Here is a 22,394-nt window from a genome sequence, read left to right as displayed (position 1 = left end):
TGGTTACTAAACTTGAATAACATACACATTTCTTTTATAGGAAAGAAATCTTATATATTCCAAGAATATGTTTGCACATACCCCACACAGATACACCTGGTGGTTACGTTACCAAGCATTCTATAAAATATGTTTAACCCTTAATGGAGCTAAAATAAAATTACATTTGCAATCAAACATACCAAATCATGTAATTACAGTTAATAGAAAACAACAAAAAAAGAAAGATGGAAGATTGTTTCAATTTTCATCTTGAATACCAATTCCTGAGGGGTACATTGTGTTAAGTCAAAATTGAGATTTTGGTGGAAGTGTGTAGACATTACGAAAAGAGTACCTATGCATTTAAAGTGTTTTTGAAGTTGTTTTTTAGGTTGAATGACTTCCCTTTCCTGGTCTAGAAGCAGCATTGCACTACTCTGACTTGACTTTGCTATGATTCACATATTTTGTTTTAACATTTAAAAAAATTGAAATGGGAAAAAGGCGTTCCCCAAGGTAGAAAAGATTTGAAAAAAGAGGAATGGTGTAATTAAAAGGGAAATATGTATAAAATGTCTAGGGTGGGCCAGGCGCAGTGGCTCACGCCCGTAATCCAACACTTTGGAAGGCTGAGGCAGGCGAATCACTTGATGTCAGGAGTTCGCGACCAGCCTGGCCAACATAGTGAAACCCCATCTCTACTAAAAAAAATATAAAAATTAGCCGGGCATGGTGGCTGGCACCTGTAATCCCAGCTGCTCGGGAGGCTGAGGCAGGAGAATTGCCTGAGTCTGGGAGGTGGAGGTTGCAGTGAGCTGAGATCGAGCCACTGCACTCCTGCCTGGGCAACAGAGCAAGACTCAGTCTCAAGAAAAAAAAAAATGCCTAGGGTGAAGTTTATTCGGAAATGGAGAAGTAACAGGGAATGAAGCTACACATATGAGATCCTGGAGCTAGGGGATGGAGAAGTATGAAAAGCAAAGTGATCTTGTGCAGGATAAGACAATGGTGTTCATTGGAAGTATTTATATATCCTGGAAAATAAAAATTTAGACATTCTATATTGGAGGAGTACAAATATTTAGAGAATTACAAATTGATACACACAAATGAAATCTAAATCACAGTACTTGTCACAAAGACTCAATTATCTATGTCAGTTAAATTGTCTAACCTCGATAATTCAAAAAGTTGTCTTTTAAAGGTTTTAAAACATTTTTGGAAAACTTATTATACATTGTATTTATAATAATTTTTGCATGCAATTTTTAAAAATATCTATTATCCACTTAGATACTGTACTTTGGGATATAAAAACCATGGGAAATTTGGTCTTTGAGTTCTATGATATATCTCAATCTATTTTAGTTATTTGTGGATTGGTATCTTATCCTCTAGACTAAGTGGTTAAGGTTTCATCAACACTACAATGAGATAATTATCTCACACCTGTTAAGATGGCTATTATAAAAAATGAAAAGTGTTGTTGAGAATGTGAAGAAAATGAAACCCTTGTCCACTGTTGGTGGGAATGTATAATAGTGTAGCTGCTATGGAAAATAATATGGAAGTTCCTCAAAAAATTAAAAATAGAACTACCATATGATCCAGCAATTGAAATCAGGATCTCAAAGAGATATACGCACTTCTGTGTTCATTGCAGCATTATTCACAATAGCAAAAATATGAAAACAACCCAAATGATCATCAACAGATGAAAGGGTAGAGAAAATGTGGTCTGTATATAAAATAGAATATTATCTAGCCTTAAAAAAAGAAAGAAATCTTACTATTTGTGACAGCATGCATGGACCTAGAAGAGACATGCTAAGTGAAATAAGGGACACAAAAACTTTTGGCAGTGACAGATATGCTTAAGAGGTAGAGTGACAGATAAGAAAAAACAAAGTTAAAGCTGAAATTTCCAATTGATTTATCTTAGCCTAGTGATTAATCATTAGGTCTGGTCCAGTTGGCCTCCAAAATGTGTAGGTCAGGAGTTGGCATCCAAGTTGGTATTGGTGCCATTGAGGTTTGTAGGGAGGGAAGACCTGGCAGAGATCCCAAGGGCAGTGGTAAGTGGCTGCTGAGTCCCTCCAGGCCAGCTCCAAGAACTCACAACCTCTCTCTTCTCAGCATTCATACTTTTCCTGGAATTTAAAAGCAATTCCTTCTTTCCTTCCCTCTTTCTTTTTTCCCTCTCTTCCTTCTTCATAAAGTTTTTATTGTAGACACCAGATACAATGAACAGCACATGGATATTTGACGCCAATTTTAAGAGATAATGAATAGATAAATATTAGCCACTATCCATCATTGTACCATATGATATGCTGTGAAAAACAATAAAACAGGACAGAGAATTGAGAGAAGGAGGTATTTTATATATATATATATATATTTTATACAGGGGTATTTGAGTAGAGACATGAAGTAAATGAGAAAGTAAGGGAGCTAGCTAAACAACTGAAGGATCATTCTAGTCACAAAAAAACAACAATTGCAAAAGCCCCAAGGCATATTTGATGTATTTAAGGAGAAGCAAGAAAGCCGGTGTGGTTGAAATACAGAGAGCAAGGTTGAAAGCAGAAGATGAGGGTTTTTCTTGATTTTGTAGGGATTGCTAACCTGTGTCGAGGGCTGCGTGATAAACCAATGCTAAAATTACCAGCAGGGGTACAGCTTTGGAAGGGAATGAGTGTGCTCTTTTTTTAACTGGATCTCTTTCTGGACATGGGTAACATATAATCATAAAAAATGTTTGAGACGTCTCTAATTTCTATACAAAAGTAATGTTTTTTTCATTTTTTGTGATTTAGATGTAAACATATGTACATGCATTTATATGCATTTATGTATTGATTTACTATTTATGCATATGTACGTGTATTTATATGTAAATATTCTATATTCTCTTCCTGTCTGTAATGAATTGGATTCTTGGAACCTCTTATTATTATTTGGGGCAGGGGGAAGGGCTAATAAGACAAAGATTACAATTGAGAGTAACTTTAAATGTTTGCATTTTGGAAACTTAAACAATGGTGGGAGTACAGTAATATTTTGTATATTTTGATCAATTTTTAGGTTTATTATATGATTATTTCTCATGAAATAGTGGTACTGCATAGATATAAATGACTACTGCCTAGCAAAACAGATACCAAGGAGACACCGCATGTTGTCAGGGTTGACCCATTGCTAACTGCTGTGATTTTGTTCTCCTGCTGACTCTTTCTGCCTTACAGATCTCAAAACATGCTAGTGAATTTAAAAATATATCTTTTGGTAAAAAGTATACAACAAAATTTACCATTTTAACCATTTCAAATGTACAATTCAGAGGCATTAAGCACATTCATGTTGTACACGATCACCACCATCCATCTTCAGAACATTTTCATCATTCCAAACAAAAACTCGGTAACTGTTAAACAATGACTCCCCACTCCTCTCTTCCCCTGTTACCCGGTAACCACTATTCTACTTTCTCTTTGAATGTGACTATTCTAGGTACCTCATATAAGTGGAACCCTACATCATTTGTCTTTTCATGTCTGGTTTATTTCACTTAGCATAACATTTTCAAGGTTCATCCAGATCATAGCATATATCAGAATTTTATTCATTTTTAAGGCCGTATAGTATTTTATTGTACATATGTACCACATTTTGTTTATCTGTTCATCTCTTGATAGGCATTTGGGTTGTTTTCACTTTTTGGCTACTGTGATTAATGCTGCTATGAACACTGGTGTACAGATAACTATGTGAGTCCCTTCTATTAATTATTTAGGATGCATACCCTAAAGTAGAATTGCTGGATCATGTGATAATTCTGTTTAATTTTTTGAGGAACCACCATAGTGTTTTCTGCAGCAGCTGCACTATTTTATATTCCCATCAGCAATGCAGAAGGGTTACAATTTCTCCACACCCTCGTCAATGTTTCTTTTCCTTTTTTTTTTTTTTTTTAAACAATAGCCATCCGACCAAGTGTTAAGTGATATTTTATTGTGGTTTTGATTGGCATTTCCCAAATGATCGGTGATGTTGAGCATCCCTTATCAGATATATGATTTGCAATTATTTTCTCCCATTATATGGATTGCCTTTTCATTTTCTGGTAGTGTTCTTTGATGCACAACAGTTTTAATTTTCAAAAAATCCAGTTCAGCTCTTTTTTTTCTTTTGTTGACCGTGCTTTTGGTTCCATGTCCATGTGCCAAACCTAATGTCTCGAAGATTTTTCCTTATGATATCTTCTTAGAATTTTACACTTCTAACTCTGATGTTTAGGTCTGTGATTCATTGGTGATTTTTAAGAAATTACTATATAATTCATAGATTCTAAGAGAGTTTCCAGCTTTCCCATGCCCATTGTCCCCAAAGATCTGGTTTTTAGTCTAAATGTGCCTTACTCTGAACGTGTGCCTTCCTTTTCAAGAACTCCCATTTCATTTTGTTTTGTTCTGTTTTTTCTTTTATACTAGGATTAAAATTTTTGAGTTGTTGTATAAATATACTAGCAATTTAGGAGAATTCCTGATGGGAAAGAATATCCTTGCCTAGCTAGTTAATGAATTTGGGGACCCTTCATTTTCTAATCCTAGATATGATTACGTCAAACAAGGATTCATTGTGATGTAGTTGGAATCCACACAGACCCTTTTACAGTGCTTTGCACAGAGAAGGTGCTTAATACTTGAGTAAACAAATTGAGTAAATGAGTAAAAAAGAAAAGCTATCTTGTTTTCTCAATGGTCAAGTAGATCAATGATTCCTACCATTTAGAATCTTAGATTTATTTTAATAAAGCTAGTTCAAAAATCTCCTTTCTTCTTTCCATTAATTTTTAGTAAAGTCACTTATTTTTCACTCAGTTTTGTTCAAGTGTTTTCAGAAGAGTTTGTTGCTGAAACCTGAAGTTTTAAGTTTAGTGTTTATACCACAGATATTTCTTGTTTTTAGACAATCCTTGTGGAGGTTAAGTCCCCTAGGCAGTACCTTTTCCCACTGGGGAGTTACAAGCAAATGAAAAATGGTGACTATTTATAGAAACTCAAGGTCACTAAGTAAATTTTGCATTTTTATGAAAATATGACATCTGGACATTTTAAAAAATGAACAGGTCAATTCATTAATTGGAATAATAAAAAGAAGTCTATAAATAAAAGTTAAGCACCTTTCTCATTGAATTGTTGTGAACCGTGTTTGCCTAAGCACTTGCTTTATCTCAGAATCCAAAACTCCTAGTCAAAGTTATATTCCTAGTAAATTTAATAATTTTTAAATAATAATTTAATAATTTTAATTCCTTCTGGAATATAAATTTGATCAGGAGTCTTGGATTCTCAGATAAAGCAAATGTTTAGGCAAAGCACTTCCTTCTGGAATATAAATTTCAGGAAGGATAGGAATTATTTTCTTCCTATTCATTTGTTATTCCGTGATCGCTATCCAATTTGGAATATTCTTCATGACTCCAATTCTGTTTATATCTGTGAGGTTCTGAAAATTCTGCCCCCAAATGGCAGAAAGTAAGAAATACTATACATTTAATTCACCCTTAAAAAACTAGCCATAGCCTTTATATTTGAATATACTTTAAACAACAACAACAGAAAGAGAATGCATTTTAAACAATATCACATGAGTTTCATCACATTCCCAGATTATGGTGAGGGTTACTAGATACCTTGCCATAATCATAGCCTTTAGTTCCAAGAGAGAGCAGAGAAATAAGAAACACAGGAAGTCGTATCTATGAACATGTTAGTTTGCAAAAGGTTTGTTTGTAAACTCATGTTATTTATAACATAGTACTTTACCATCTCCAGATGAATTTCCACTAAATAAACTGTTCCTTTAGACTCCTAAAACCAGATTTCCCCTTCCTTTGCTATATAGATCATTAAAGAATGTCTTCATCAAAAATCTTATGAGTAGATGTCACTGGTTTTGACAATGTCCACAAATGTTCCAAAGAATACTTTGGCATGCATGCTTCTTAGCTCACTTATTTTGATGTTGAGGTAAAGGGCTTTTAACAATTCCTGCCCCATCAGGAATATTTCATTAGCAGTTGTTACTGTGCTTGAATTTTGCCTTCTTGAATGATTACCTAGTCTTTTCTCACTTTGGCATTAAGTTCTGGAGCATCTGTTGCTAATGAAAATCTCTGACCCATGCTAGAGCATTTTCTTTAAAAAAAAAAAAAAGTTTCTTGTATCTTGCTGGCTAGTGCCTAAGCTCATTATTTTAAACTTTTGCATAATTCTGCTCAGTCCTAGAGGGTCATCATTACTGTCAGTGGTTAATCTTTTATGCACTTGCCACATTTATTATTTTCTTACTTTTGATTATTTTATTATTTTTCTTTGGTTCCCGTCATATTCCAGTGTTTTTATTATTAAATCTTTCAACATCCTCGGTGTGTTCAGTATATTCACATTTATCAAACCTGATGGATTTAAAAATTTACATCACCTTAAAAGCAAAGCCCGCATCCTGTAGGCACTGAACAGACTAATGAACTTTGTATTGGCAGGACTAAGATGGCTGTATGGGACATATATTGCCATCTGTTGGTAGAAAGCAGTGTAGTCTTGGTTTTGCTGTAAGCACACATTTTAGTCTTTAAAATATTCTGAGTTGAAAGCTTCTTAAGAAGAAAAGGTTTCGTATATGCAATACAAAAGCTTTTCTATTACAAAGTAAGCAAATATATTTATATATTTATTACAAAGTAAGCAAATATATATTACTTTGCTCGTTCCTAAGAACATTAGCTTTAGGTATACAAAATCAACTTATAAGAAAATTGCTAAAATCACTAGTAATAACAGTTACAATGTATTATGCACTTAAAGTGTACCAGGAAATATGCTAAGTGATTAAAATTTAGTGTGTAACTTTTTCCACTAAAATGACCTTATAGAATTATCATTTTCAGCTCTGTTTTGCTATGTAAGATCTGAGTTTTAGTGAAGTTAATTAAATTCCCCAAGGACATAAGCTAGTAAGCAGTTGAGATGGGATGTGAACCCATGTCTCTCTCACTCTGGATTCATGAATTTAACAACTGTGTTATGCTGTCTTACTATTTTAACTGCAGATCTGTATTTTAAATTAAAGCCATAAACATGTTTGACAAGATAAAACATAGGTAGCAAATATACTCCACATAAGATTTTCATAAGGTTTTGTGCTTATCGGCCAACTCATGGCTTATTATTTAAAAATTGCAGCCTTATAGGGAAGAAGGATAATAATCTTGCTGTTATTTATTTAGCCTAGGCACTGTGGTAGGCACTTTACGAAAACTATTTCTATTCGACATGATAACCTTATAAGACAGATATACTTCTCCCTTTCATTTGTGGGGGATTTGCATAATGCTGCAGAGTTAATTTATGGAATAAACAGGAAATTCAAACCTAAGTCGGCCTGGCACCGAAGTTATTACTATGCACTCTCTCCTAAATCATGTTGATGTTTTGAGGGAAGTGGATACATGTATAATAATATTGGAAATACATTTTCTCTCTAATTATTTAAATAAGGGTGTAGAACCTGTTCCGCAGCCATACTTTAGTGACTCCAAAGATCATCTAAGTCTGTGATAATTTTGTGCTCTCAGTAAAGGCTTAACTAACAGAGAGATGGGATTTAATGTGAACTAAGAAGTATTTTCTGTCTTCCTTTATATATGCTGTATATATAAGACTTTATGAGTTTTTTATTAAAGCATTCAGATATGCCAGAAAATATTGACAATAATCTTAATTTTTCCCAGGGTAATACACTTCTTAAGATTATAAACTTTCATTTCTTATAAACTTGAAGAATACTATATTTTAAAAGGCTGTACATAAGACTAAATTTCTATCTTAATAATAAAATAATAAGTAATGTATAATATAAATGATTATTATAGGGTATTATGAAATACCCAAATTACAACATTTTAGTAATCATAGAATCTAGAAATAAGTCCCTATCAGTTGTCTGAATATAAAATTATCACATATACAGCTTAATTTGTTTTGCATACCAATTGTTCAAATACTATAAAATACCATAAAATTGAATTATTTTAGGACATGAAATATTGAACTACTCCTGTTAAAGTTATTGAACTGGTTTGCCATCTACCAAATTCAGCATTTCTAAAAAATAATAATTATTTTAAGAATTTATTTACATGATTAACATAATGTTACTTATGAAGGATGCAATGGTAAGATTTCAGCAATCGGGCAAGTATTTAATGAAAAGTATTTTATTTCATACATAGTGATACACTTAACATTGGAGACACTAAAATGAGTAGCCAGCCTGCCTGCTTTTCTTGTGATATTATACTTGGCATACTTTTTTTTTATAATCTAAAGAAGAGGTATTAACAAAGGAGTCAGAGTGCTTACAGTTGGCCATTCCTTTTAAATTAATTTATAAAGATATTGCAATCCCAATGAAAATAAAAATAGAAATTTTTCCTATTTGGAATTAGATAATCTGAGTCTAGTTGGGAAATTGTACACACATAAAAGAGTAATATCTAATAGCACCAACCCTAATATGTAATGTTATTTATGCAAATACAGTAATTAAAATAGTATGGTGACCTAAATAGACAATTCACTGGAAGAAAATATGATACCCAGAAATAGGCATAATTACATATGAGAATTATAAAGGTAGCATCTTAAATAGGTTGAAAGAAATATTATTTAATAGGTGTCATTGGGACACCTGGGTAGTCATGTGGATAAAGATAAATTCAGACTACTACTTTGCCACCTAACCCAAGATACATTTTAGTGGAATCAAACATTTAAACTAACATACAAACCACAAAACTGCTAGAAGAAAACATGTGAGGGTTTTGTTTTCTTGTTTCTTTTCCCCTGAGATGGATAATATATCAATGTCATTACAAGGTTTGAGGGAGGAATATCTCACACTTGCATGTGAAAACCCAGTCATCACACTTATGAACTACAAAGGATCCAAGAATTCTTTCAAAATTTTGAAGTAGAAATTCTTTTCTAAGATAATATAAAACACAAGAGACACTGTAGAAAGGATTGGTGAATTGAATTTAATTAAAATGTAGATGCTTTTAAAAGGCAAAAACTACCATAAACCAAAAGAAACAAAACAGCAAACTTATAAAAATATTTGTATTATATACCACAAAAAAAGCTAATTTTATTATTTTGTTAAGAGATCCTAAATTAATAAAACACTGATAGTCTATTTAAAAAGTGGACAAGACTACATACAGAAAGAGCACAGAAAAAAAAAGCACAAATGGCATCTGAGGATATGAAAAGATCCCTGACCTCACTCACAAAAGAAGATGCAAACTAAAATGATAAGAATTAAGAAGTTTTCGGCTGGGTGTGGTGGCTCATGTTTGTGATCTCAGCACTTTGGGAAGCTGAGGCATGTGGATCACCTGAGGTCAGGAGTTTCAGACCAGCCTGGCCAACATAGTGAAAACCTATCTCTACTAAAGGTCCAAAAATTTGCCGGGTGTGGTGTTGGGCACCTGTAATCCCAGCTACTCAGGAGACTGAGGCAGGAGAATTGCTTGAACTCGGGAGGCAGATGTTGCAGTGACCTGAGATCACGCCAAGGCATTCCAGCCTGGGCAATGAGAGAGTGACTCCGTCTCCAAAAAGAAAAAAAAAAGGTTTCATTCCCCACTTATTAGGATCACAAAGATGAAAAAGAAGATTATGAAATACTTTATTGAAAGTATGTGCAAACAATCCCTAACACACTGTTTGGGGAGAGCATGGATTGGTAGGTCTTTATGAAGGTGTTACCGATATACCAATAACCTCCTTGGTAGCTTCAAAAGGTGACATCTTTCCCTGTTTGGTATTGGAGACCCAGTACAAGAAACGGGAAAAGTGAGTGTCAAGCAATGCAAGCTTTATTCGATGGCCAAAGAATGGAGAAGTGCAAGTGTGGCTCACAAGTCAACTTCTTCACTAGTGAGGAGTGAGGAGATTGAAATAGAAAGTATCTCTAATGAAGAAGTTGGTCATTAACAGTGAGGGGAGGAATGTTCCTGTCTTTTCCAGAAATAGGTGGTGAACTTCTTGGAACCAAAGTGCTGCCTTCCTTTTTGTCCTGTTATGGCTTCTTCTGGTCATTGTCATGGTGATTATCAACTGTCATGGCACTGATGAGGGTGTCATTTAGCATGAAAATGAGATTATAATGATGCCTGAGGTCTTCCTGAAGTCCTTTAGTCAGCTATCTTGGTTCTAACCAATCTCAGCTGGTCTGGTTACAAATAGAACATTTTACCTGTTTCTCAAAGATAAGCAGAGTTAGGGCAGGGTAGAAATTCAGCTATGGCCTTGTAGGCATTACACTGGGTAACAAAAGAGAATTTGGCAATATTTTATTATGGCAAATTAAAAATGCATATACAATTATGACTCAGCAATTTCACTCTGAAGCATTTGTCTTACAAATAAAATACCTTACTGTGAAACTATTCATGAGAATGTCCTCACTTACAAGTGAGAGCTAAATGATGGGAACATGTGGACACATAGATGGGAACAACTCACACTGGGGCCCATTGGAGGGTGGAGGGTGGCAGGAAGGAGGGGATCAGGAAAAATAACTAATGGGTACTTGGCTTAATACCTGGGTGATGAAGTAACCTGTATAACAAAACCCTGTAACACAAGTTTATCTATGTAACAAACCTGTGCATGTACCCCTGAACTTAAAAGTTACAAAAAGAAAAGAACCTACAAAACAGTAGTTTAAAAAAAGAAAAACTAATCATGAGAAGACAATTATTGTAGCTTTGGGGAACAACCTAAGTGTTCTACAGTGTGGGAATGACTAAATAATTTGGGTACAGCTATAAAATAGGACTTTATGAAGCTGCTTTAAAAAGAAGTGGCTTTATACATACTGATACGGAAAGATTTCCAAGTCTGATTTTTAAGTGACGAAGGAAGGTATGAAACAATGTTTATATAGGGTATTATTTGCATGAAAAGAAAAATGAGTAGATGTATACATGCTGATAAAACCACATGGATGGATACACAAGGGATTGGTACCGTGGTCCACAGGGCAGGAATTTGGATGGCTGGGAAACATTGGAGAGTGAGAGAAGTACTTTTCATTATACATACTTTTGAGTTTTCTGGCTAAATTTATTCTCCAAAAATAAATATAAGAAGGCTATTTAGGGGAAAAAATGGGAGTCATAAACCTGCAATTTAGACCTAACTTTTCAACTTAAAAATGTTCTGTTTCTGGAGTTACTAACTGCTCTGATGCTTGGGATGATAATCAAATAATAGTTCCTCTAAAGTATGTCTGGAATGAACTTGGATGAATGAATGAATTTTTTTGCAAACCATTATGTGTGTAAAAATGTACAGTATTAATATAAGGTTTATTTAGAATAGAGTCATCTACATTAAAGAAATTTCATTTTACAAAAATCTAAATACAAAAAAATGTTGTACAGTAGCTCTGAGGAGGTGGGTGACCCAAACACTGAGAAAAGAGAAGAGGCAGAGGCTAAGCGGGATAGTTCAATTTGAGGTAAAGAAGCAGCCTCACCCAGCCTCAGACAAGACTTCAGGGACTTTGTGAAAAACCTCATTTTGGCCGGGCGCAGTGGCTCACACCTGTAATCCCAGCACTTTTGGAGGCCAAGGCGGGCAGATCACAAGGTCAAGAGATTAAGATCATCCTGGCCAACATGGTGAAACCTTGTCTCTACTAAAAATACAAAAGTTAGCTGGGCGTGGTGGCGCACACCTATAGTCCCAGCTACTTGGGAGGCTGAGGCAAGAGAATCGCTTGAACCCAGGAGGCAGAAGTTACAGTGAGTCGAGATCATGCCACTGCACTCCAGCCTGGTGATAGAGTGAGACTCTGTCAAAAAAAAAAAAAAAAAAAAAAAAAATTCTCGTTTCTAGGCCTATGTTTCTCAGAAATATGTTATGAAAATAAAACTCTGCCCTCCCAAGAGGAAAACATATATATGCACAAAAAGGTAAATATTTTTAATGTTAAAGTAAATGCATAATTCCTTTAAAGAGTAATTTTATATTTCTATTCATTTTTGAAAACCAGTTTCAGTAAAGACAAAATTAAAAGATGACAAACTGGCAGAAGAAAAAAAAAGAAATTTTTGTGAAAAGGCATCAATATCCTTAACACACACACACACACACACACACACACAAACCCTTAGCAAAGAAGGAAATGATGAATATTTCAATAGAAAAAAAGATCAAGAGGCTAAAGAGACTGACCAAAGAAGAACTAGAAATGTTTCCTGAAATTCACATTTTAGATAAAAACGTTTTAAATATCAAATTATGAAGTATTTGTTTTAAATGACTGTACTTAACATTGTGGAAAAATATATGCTTACATGTTGCTAAAGAGGATATACATTTTATAGCCTTTCTGGAAATGTCAGTGTGTGTGTGTGTGTATATATATATATATATGTATATGAATATATGAAGACAGGTTGGGTGTGGTAGCTCATGCCTGTTATCCCAGTGCTTTGGGAGGTGGGGGCTGGAGGATAGCTTGAGGCCAGGAGGTTTTTGAGGCCAGTCCAACATAGCAAGATCCCTGTCTCTGCTAAAAAAAAAAAAAAAAAAAAAAAATTAGGGCCGGTACCATGGTTCATGCCTGTAATCCCAGCACTTTGAGAGGTCAAGGTGGGCAGATCACTTGAGGTCAGGAGTTTGAGGCCATCCTGGCCCACATGGTGAAACCCTGTCTCTACTAAAAATACAAAAATTACCTGGGTGTGGTGGCGTGCACCTGTAGTCCCAACTACGCAGGAGGCTGAAGCAGGAGAATCCCTTGAACCCAAGAGGCAGAGGTTGCAGTGATGGAGTGAGCCGAGATCACACCACTGCACTCCAGCCTGGGTGACAGAGAGAGACTCCATTAAAAAAAAAAAAATAGCCAGACATAGTGGTGCACACCTGTAGTCCTAGCTACTTGGGAGGCTGAGGTGGGAAGAACACTTGAGCCCACGCGTTTGGAGGTTGCAGTGAGCTATGATTGCACCACAGCCTGGGTGACAGTAGGAGACCTCGTCTCTTTAAAAAAAAAAAAAAAAATCAGTAATTTTCTTGGAATAGGTTAATTTTATTTTTTTCTATGTTTTTCAGTGTTTTCCAAATTTTCTCCCAATGAAAATTTGCTATATTTATATTCAACCATATTAATAACCCCGAATTAGTCATATGTGCAACTTCTGCAAATAAATGTGTCTTGGTTTTAATGGAAATGAAATCTTTTCAGTATAGCTTCTCCCTGTTATTTGCATGCAAGCTTCAAACTGCATAAACTATTTTCATAGCAAAAATTAAGTTAGGATTAATCAACCATCTAGGATTGTATCTGTGCCTTGGTTTCTAAAACAATTAAATAATTGATCACTTTGTTGGATGTTCAAAGATTTGGCAATTTGTCCTTAATCAAATATATGTTTCAAATAAAATATCTACAAGTTTAAGGTGCTTAAGTACTGGTGAACATGTCAAAATGTGCCTAATGTATTTTTAAGTTCTGCTGTGAACTTAAAAACTTTGGGATTTGTGTAATCCCAAATTAGAGAACTTTAAAGTTTAGTTGGTGTCCACCGTATTGTCCCCCTTTTCATCCATCTGACCAAACTTTTAACCTTCCTGTTTATGGCTGAGGCGGGGGGCGGGGGAAGCTACTTTAATTAAACCTAAGCAGATAGTGTTGTTTTTAAATTCTATTTCGATGCCACTAAAATGGGGAAACAGGTTGTAATACCAGAATCTTTATATTTTTTGCACATATCAGCCTCCATAAAAGGATGGAAATTGCTTTGTTTTTCAATGTTTTAGTTTTTTAAATAAGGAGAAAAAGAGCAATTGATAGTGCCATAAATTTAAGATAGCATTTCTGATGTAAAATCAATGATAGTTATGGATTATTGTAAATATTCAAAGAATGCTCTTGGAACACTGAAAAATCTTAGATAATTTTGTTAAATAATAATTAAAATTGTCTTACAAATCAGTGTGATATCTATGTTATTTTAAAGGCAAGATAATTAGATAGCGTGCTTCTTCAAGTGCTTGGGTTAGGAGAAGTATTTCACCATCTTCATTCATCAAGCATTTAACAATTTTATATGATGTGTCAGATATCATGCTATACCTTGGTGATAATAGATGCCTAAGACAAATTTCCTGTCTATGAAGCTTGGAATCTAGTTGAAGGAGACAGGGGTGATGAAAGAAATGAAGCACTGTAGAAGTAGGATAAAAATCTGCGTTAGGGGACTGCTGGCAACTCAAAGCTGACTGGAGATATGGGAGAAAGAGAAACTGATGAAGAGCTGAATTTATATTTGAGGGAAGGAAGGAGGTGAAGTCAGATCTTTTCATACAAGAGGTATTGAGCCAAATATGACAAAGCAAGGAATCAGGTGATCAGGATAGTTGAAACTGTTCAGACAGAGGGAACATTATGAGGATGCAGAAATCATCTAGCTGACCTTTGGGGAAATTAAATGTAGAATAATGTAGCTGGAATGTAGACTGCAAATAGGGGAACAGAAGAGACTGTCAGCAGCAGGTTAGGAAAACCTTCTATGCCAGACCAACGACATGGCAAGTTATTCGGTACATAGTGGTGAGCTGTAGATGATTTTTTTTTTTTTAAGTCACGGGAAGATTATCAAATTTCCTGTTGCAGAGAAAGGGTCTCTTGTTCATTGAATGACTATTACATAATTTATTCAAACTTCCTTGGTGTTATGTAACTAAATGTTTTAAGGCATTTTTTATAGCACAGCTCTTTTTTTTTTCTCTTTTCTTTTTTTTTTTTTTTTTTTTGAGACAGGGACTCACTATTTTTGTATTTTTGTAGGGAAGGGGTTTCATCATGTGGGTCAGGCTGGACTTGAACTCTTGACCTCATGTGATCTGCCCACTTCGGCCTCCCAAATTACTGGGATTACAGACATGAGCCACAACACACAGCCAGCACAGCTCTTTTTTCAAAAGAAATTTGTGATGCTTTAATAAGAAAGAAAGAAAAAACAGACACAATGGAAAGATATCAATCTTGGAAATTTTAAATCTTGGTTTAGAGAAAACAGTTTATTATTTTAACAACTTCGAACACTCCTAAGTTAAAAAGCACTAACGTGGCACATCTCACTTGCACAAAAATGATACCAATTATCAATTGTTGGTGGCAACAGAATGGAGCAGCACAGAAATCTGGAGACCCATTTTCAGTTGAATGCTCGTAGTTCTAAAACAGGCTCTGATTTGGAATTCCTTTTCTTACTTTTCAGTTTGATTAATGGGGAAGTCTCAATATCTTCTTATGCTGTGTGTGGGAAAAGTATCTTGATAAGTATATAGAAGAATATCCTACAATGTTACTGTAACTAAGAAAAAAATTAACCCACTGGAGAAAACATTTTTATTTATTTATTTATTTTTATTTATTATTATTATACTTTAAGTTCTAGGGTACATGTGCACAATGTGCAGGTTTGTTACATATGTATACATGTGCCATATTGGTGTGCTGTACTCATTAACTCGTCATTTACATTAGGTATATCTCCTAATGCTATCCCTCCCCCCCAGCCACAATAGGCCCTGGTGTGTGATGTTCCCCTTCCTGTGTCCAAGTGATCTCATTGTTCAGTTCCCACCTATGAGTGAGAACGTGCGGTGTTTGGTTTTCTGTTCTTGCGATAGTTTGCTGAGAATGATGGTTTCCAGCTGCATCCATGTCCCTACAAAGGACACAAATTCATCCTTTTTTATGGCTGCATAGTATTCCATGGTGTATATGTGCCACATTTTCTTAATCCAGTCTGTCACTGATGGACATTTGGGTTGATTCCAAGTCTTTGCTATTGTGAATAGTGCCGCAATAAACATACGTGTGCATGTGTCTTTATAGCAGCGTGATTCATAATCCTTTGGGTATATCCCCAGTAATGGGATGGCTGGGTCAAATGGTATTTCTAGTTCTAGATCCTTGAGGAATCGCCACACTGTCTTCCACAATGGTTGAACTAGTTTACAGTCCCACCAACAGTGTAAAAGTGTTTCTATTTCTCCACATCCTCTCTAGCACCTGTTGTTTCCTGATTTTTTAATGATTGCCATTCTAACTGGTGTGAGATGGTATCTCATTTTGGTTTTGATATGTCTGTTGGCTGTATGAATGTCTTCTTCTGAGAAGTGTCTGTTCATATCCTTTGCCCACTTTTTGATGGGGTTGTAAATTTGATTGAGTTCTTTGTAGGTTCTGGATATTAGCCCTTTGTCAGATGAGTAGAGTGCAAAAATTTTCTCCCATTCTGTAGGTTGCCTGTTCACTCTGATGGCAGTTTCTTTTGTTGTGCAGAAGCTCTTTAGTTTAATTAGATCCCATTTGTCAATTTTGGCTTTTGTTGCCATTGCTTTTGGTGTTTTAGACATGAAGTCCTTGCCCATGCCTGTGTCCTGAATGGTATTACCTAGGTTTTCTTCCAGGGTTTTTATGGTTTTAGGTCTAACATTTAAGTCTCTAATCCATCTTGAATTATTTTTCGTATAAGGAGTAAGGAAAGAATCCAGTTCAGCTTTCTACTTATGGCTAGCCAATTTTCCCAGCACTATTTATTAAACAGGGAATCCTTTCCCCATTTCTTGTTTTTGTCAGGTTTGCCAAAGATCAGATGGCTGTAGATGTGTGGTGTTATTTCTGAGGACTCTGTTCTGTTCCATTGGTCTATATCTCTGTTTTGGTACCAGTACCATGCTGTTTTGGTTACTGTAGCCTTGTAGTATAGTTTGAAGTCAGGTAGCGTGTGGCCTTCAGCTTTGTTCTTTTGGCTTAGGATTGTCTTGGCAATGCAGACTCTTTTTTGGTTCCATATGAACTTTAAAGCAGTTTTTTCCAATTCTGTGAAGAAAGTCATTGGTAGCTTGATGGGAATGGCATTGAATCTATAAATTACCTTGGGCAGTATGGCCATTTTCACAACATTTATTCTTCCTATCCATAAGCATGGTATGTTCTTCCATTTGTTTGTGTCCTCTTTTATTTCACTGAGCAGTGGTTTATAGTTCTCCTTGAAGAGGTCCTTTACATCCCTTGTAAGTTGGATTCCTAGGTATTTTATTCTCTTTGAAGCAATTGTGAATGGGAGTTCATTTCTGATTTGGCTCTCTGTTACTGGTATATAAGAATGCTTGTGATTTTTGCCCATTGATTTTGTATCCTGAGACTTTGCTGAAGTTGCTTATCAGCTTAAGGAGATTTTGGGCTGAGACAATGGGGTTTTCTAAATATACAATCATGTCATCTGCAAACAGGGACAATTTGACTTCTTCTTTTCCTAACTGAATACCCTTGATTTCTTTCTCTTGCCTGATTGCCCTAGCCAGAATTTCCAACACCAGGTTGAATAGGAGTGGTAAGAGAGGGCATCCCTGTCTTGTGCCAGTTTTCAAAGGGAATGCTTCCAGTTTTTGCCCATTCAGTATGATATTGGCTGTGGGTTTGTCATAAATAGCTCTTATTATTTTGAGATACGTTCCATCAATACCGAATTTATTGAGAGTTTTTAGCATGAAGGGCTGTTGAATTTTGTCAAAGACCTTTTCTGCATCTATTGAGATAATCATGTGATTTTTGTCTTTGGTTCTGTTTATATGCTGGATTACGTTTATTGATTTGCATATGTTGAACTAGCCTTGCACCCCAGGGATAAAGCCCACTTGATCATGGTGGATAAGCTTTTTGATGTGCTCCTGGATTCGGGTTGCCAGTATTTTATTGAGGATTTTTACAACGATGTTCATCAGGGATATTGGTCTAAAATTCTCTTTTTTTGTTGTGTCTGCCAGGCTTTGGTATCAGGATGATGTTGGCCTCATAAAATGAGTTAGGGAGGATTCCCTCTTTTTCTGTTGATTGGAATAGTTTAGGAAGGAATGGTACCAGCTCCTCCTTGTACCTCTGGTAGAATTCGGCTGTGAATCCGTCTGGTCCTGGACTTGTTTTGCTTGGTAGAGTATTAATTATTGCCTCAATTTCAGAGCCTGCTATTGTTCTATTCAGGGATTCAACTTCTTCCTGGTTTAGTCTTGGGAGAGTGTAAGTGTCCAGGAAATTATCCATTTCTTCTAGGTTTTCTAGTTTATTTGCATAGAGGTGTTTATAGTATTCTCTGATGGTAGTTTGTATTTCTGTGGGGTCAGTGGTGATATCCCCTTTATCATTTTTTATTGCATCTATTTGATTCTTCTATTTTTCTTCTTTATTAGTCTTGCTAGTGTTCTGTTAATTTTGTTGATCTTTTCAAAAAACCAGCTCCTGGATTCATTGTTTTTTTTGGAGGGTTTTTTGTGTTTCTATCTCTTTCAGTTCTGCTCTAATCTTAGTTATTTCTTGCCTTCTGCTAGCTTTTGAATGTGTTTGCTTCTCTAGTTCTTTTTATTGTGATGTTAGGGTGTCAATTTTAGATCTTTTCAGCTCTCTCTTCTGGGTATTTAGTGCTATAAATTTCCCTCTACACACTGCTTTAAGTGTGTCTCAGAGATTCTGGTATGTTGTATCTTTCTTCTCACTGGTTTCAAAGAACATCTTTATTTCTGCCTTCATTTCATTATGTACCCAGTAGTCATTCAGGGGCAGGTTGTTCAGTTTCCATGTATTTGAGCGGTTTTGATTGAGTTGCTTAGTCCTGAGTTCTAGTTTGATTGCACTATGGTCTGAGAGACAATTTGTTATAATTTCTGTTCTTTTACATTTGCTGAGGAGTGCTTTACTTCCAACAATGTGGTCAATTTTGGAATAAGTGCGATGTGGTGCTGAGAAGAATGTATATTCTGCTGATTTGGGGTGGAGAGTTCTGTAGCTGTCTATTAGGTCTGCTTGGTGCTGAGTTGAGTTCAGTTCCTGGATATCCTTGTTAACTTTCTGTTTCATTGATCTGTCTAAAGTTTACGGTGGGGTGTTAAAGACTCCAGTTATTATTTTATGGGAGTCTAAGTCTCTTTGTAAGTCTCTAAGGACTTGCTTTATGAATCTGGATGCTCCTGTATTGGGTGCATATATATTTAGGATAGTTAACTCTTCCTGATGAATTGATCCCTTTACCATTATGTAATGGCCTCTTTGTCTCTTTTGATCTTTGATGGTTTAAAGTCTGTTTTATCAGAGACTAGGATTGCAACCCCTCCTTTTTTGTGTGTGTTCCATTTGCTTGGTAGATCTTTCTCCATCCCTTTATTTTGAGCCTATGTTTGTCTCTGCGTGTAAGATGGGTCTCCTGAATACAGCAAACTGATGAGTCTTGACTCTTTATCCAATTTGCCAGTCTGTGTCTTTTAATTGGACCATTTAGTCCATTTACATTTAAGGTTAATATTGTTATGTGTGAACTTGATTCTGTCATTATATTAAATGGTTATTTTGCTTATTAGTTGATGCAGTTTCTTCCTAGCATCGATGGACTTTACATTTTGGCATGTTTTTGCAATGTCTGGTACCGGTTGTTCCTTTCCATGTTTAGTGCTTCCTTCAGGATCTCTTGTAGGGCAGGCCTGGTGGTGACAAAATCTCTAAGCATTTGCTTGTCTGTAAAGGATTTTATTTCTCCTTGACTTATGAAACTTAGTTTGACTTGATATGAAATTCTGGGTTGAAAATTCTTTTCTTTAAGAATGTTGAATATTGGCCCCCACTCTCTTCTGACTTGTAGAGTTTCTGCCAAGAGATCTGCTGTTAGTCTGATGGGCTTCCCTTTGTGTGTAACCCAAGCTTTCTCTCTGGCCGCCCTTAACATTTTTTCCTTCATTTCAACTTTGGTGAATCTGACAATTATGTGTCTTGGAGTTCCTCTTCTTGAGGAGTATCTTTGTGGCATTCTCTGTATTTCCTGAATTTGAATGTTGGCCTGCCTTACTAGGTTGGGGAAGTTCTCCTGGATGATATCCTGAAGAGTGTTTTCCAACTTGGTTCCATTTTCCCCGTCACTTTCAGGCACATCAATCAGACGTAGATTTGGTCTTTTCACATAATCCCATATTTCTTGGAGGTTTGTTCGTTTTGTTTTACTCTTTTTTCTCTACATTTCTCTTCTTTCTTCATTTCATTCATTTGATCTTCAATCACTGATAATCTTTCTTCCAGTTGATCGAGTCGGTTACTGAAGCTTGTGCATTTGTCACGTAGTTCTTGTGTCATGGTTTTCATCTCTATCAGTTGTTTTAAGGTCTTCTCTGCATTGATTATTCTAGTTATCCATTCGTCCATTCTTTTTTCAAGGTTTTTTGTTTCTTTGTGCTGTTATGTAGTTCCTCCTTTAGCTCTGAGAAGTTTGATCGACTGAAGCCTTCTTCTCTCAACTCGTCAAAGTCATTCTCCATCCAGCTTTGTTCTGTTGCTGGTGATGAACTGCGTTCCTTTGGAGGGGGAGATGCGCTCTGATTTTTTGAATTTCCAGCTTTTCTGCACTGCTTTTTCCCCATCTTTGTGATTTTATCTGCCTTTGGTCTTTGATGATGGTGATGTACTGATGGGGTTTTGGTGTGGGTGTCCTTTCTGTTTGTTAGTTTTCCTTCCACCAGTCAGGACCCTCAGCTGCAGGTCTGTAGGAGTTTGTTTGAGGTCCACTCCAGACCCTGTTTGCCTGGGTATCAGCAGCGGAGGCTGTAGAAGATAGAATATTGCTGAACAGCAAGTGTTGCTGTCTGATTCTTGCTCTGGAAGCTTCATCTCAGGGTGTGCCCAGCTGTGTGAGGTGTGAGGTGTCAGTCTGCACCTAGTAGGGGATGTCTCCTAGTTAGGCTACTCAGGGTTCAGGGACCCACTTGAGCAGGCAGTCTGTCCGTTCTCAGATCTCAGCCTCCATGCTGGGAGATCCACTGTTCTCTTCAAAGCTGTCAAACAGGGACTTTTACATCTGCAGAGGTTTCTGCTGCTTTTTGTTTAGCTATGCCCTGTCCCCAGAGGTGTAGTCTACAGATGCAGGCAGGCCTCCTTGATCTGTGGTGGTCTCCACCCAATTCGAGCTTCCTGGCAGCTTTGTTAATCTACTTAAGCCTCAGCAATGGTGGGCGCCCCTCCCCCAGCCTTGCTGCCACCTTGCAGTTAGATCTTAGTCTGCTGTGTTAGCAATGAGGGAGACTCTGTGGGCATGGGACCCTCTGGGCCAGGTGTGGGATATAATCTCCTGGTGTGCCATTTACTAAGACCCTTGGTAAAGTGCAGTATTAGGGTGGGAGTTACCCAATTTTCCAAGTGTTGTGTGTCTCAATTTCCTTTGGCTAGGAAAAGGAATTCCCTTCCCCCTTGCGCTTCCCAGGTAAGATGATGCCTCGCCCTACTTCAGCTCTCGCTGGTCGCTGGTTGGGCTTCACCTGTGGATAAGCATCAACTGTCTGACATGCCCCAGTGAGATGAACCCGGTACCTCAGTTGAAAATGCAGAAATCACCCGTCTTCTGTGTCGCTCATGCTGGGAGCTGGAGGCTGGAGCTGTTCCTATTTGGCCATCTTGGGCGCCACTCTGAGAAAACATTTTTAATCAATTCATTCAGAGTCTAATGAACGTGCATATACTAAAAGGAAGATTACTTTAATTAATGCTTGATGTTTTGTGATTGAAGCTTGCTTTCCTAAATAATATTTCTATACTTCAGTACAGAATGTAAGGTCCTTGCCTTATTTGGTTTCTTAGTTTCAGTCTTACTGCAGTCTGCTTTTATTGTAGGCTTATTAAGTTTATCACCATCATTAATTTACCATGGTGTTTTATTTTTTAACTTGTTATTTAGATCACATTGTATATGCTTTATTTCTGGTCTTGTAGCAAAGGAATGCATACAACAATCACGTAAAACTTTATTGAATAGAACAATCTTTAAAGGGGAATCATCCATAAGTCAGATAAATCCATAAGTAGTATAGATTTATCTATTGTAAATTTTCTGTCAGACTGTTAAAAGTAGGGCCATGTAAATCTTACTGTCATTCACATTATAATAGGCACACTTACCAATATACCAACTTTATAGTTTTTTCTCCCCATTTTACAGGTTTAGGGCTTATTTTCTTGAGATGTCAAGTATTATTTTAGCATTGTACGTGTTTCTTAAGAAACACCATAGAATGAAGACAATACAGAAGACTATTTGTGATATAGTCTAGCTCTCTTACATTTTTTAGTGTTTTTTTCTTTTTTACTGTATCTTACAACAGTAAACATATCATACTAGAATTTAATTTTTTTCAAGTATCATTGCATTATTTTGCACATACACCTATTCTTAGATGGTATCAGGTTGATGATGATGAGCTTCATGGTAATTACTTAAGACTCCA

At 36.2% G+C, this 22,394-nt stretch overlaps 1 protein-coding gene and 1 non-coding gene across 2 annotated transcripts in view; one reads left to right on the top strand and one right to left on the bottom strand.

Annotated features, from left to right (window-relative positions):
* LOC105483303 (sodium voltage-gated channel alpha subunit 9) overlaps nt 1-22,394 on the top strand; it is a 180,808-nt gene that overhangs the window by 7,755 nt on the left and 150,659 nt on the right. The gene's annotated exons all lie outside the window — the stretch shown is intronic.
* On the bottom strand, nt 8,894-8,996 carry LOC112426987 (small nucleolar RNA U13). The gene has a single exon (XR_003018391.1). It is a non-coding gene; the product is annotated as a small nucleolar RNA U13 (small nucleolar RNA).

The sequence above is a fragment of the Macaca nemestrina genome, chromosome 11 (assembly GCF_043159975.1).
Source record: "Macaca nemestrina isolate mMacNem1 chromosome 11, mMacNem.hap1, whole genome shotgun sequence".
NCBI lineage: Eukaryota > Metazoa > Chordata > Mammalia > Primates > Cercopithecidae > Macaca > Macaca nemestrina.
Note: the sequence above shows the minus strand (reverse complement) of the source record. Positions and strands in the feature narration are given on the sequence as shown.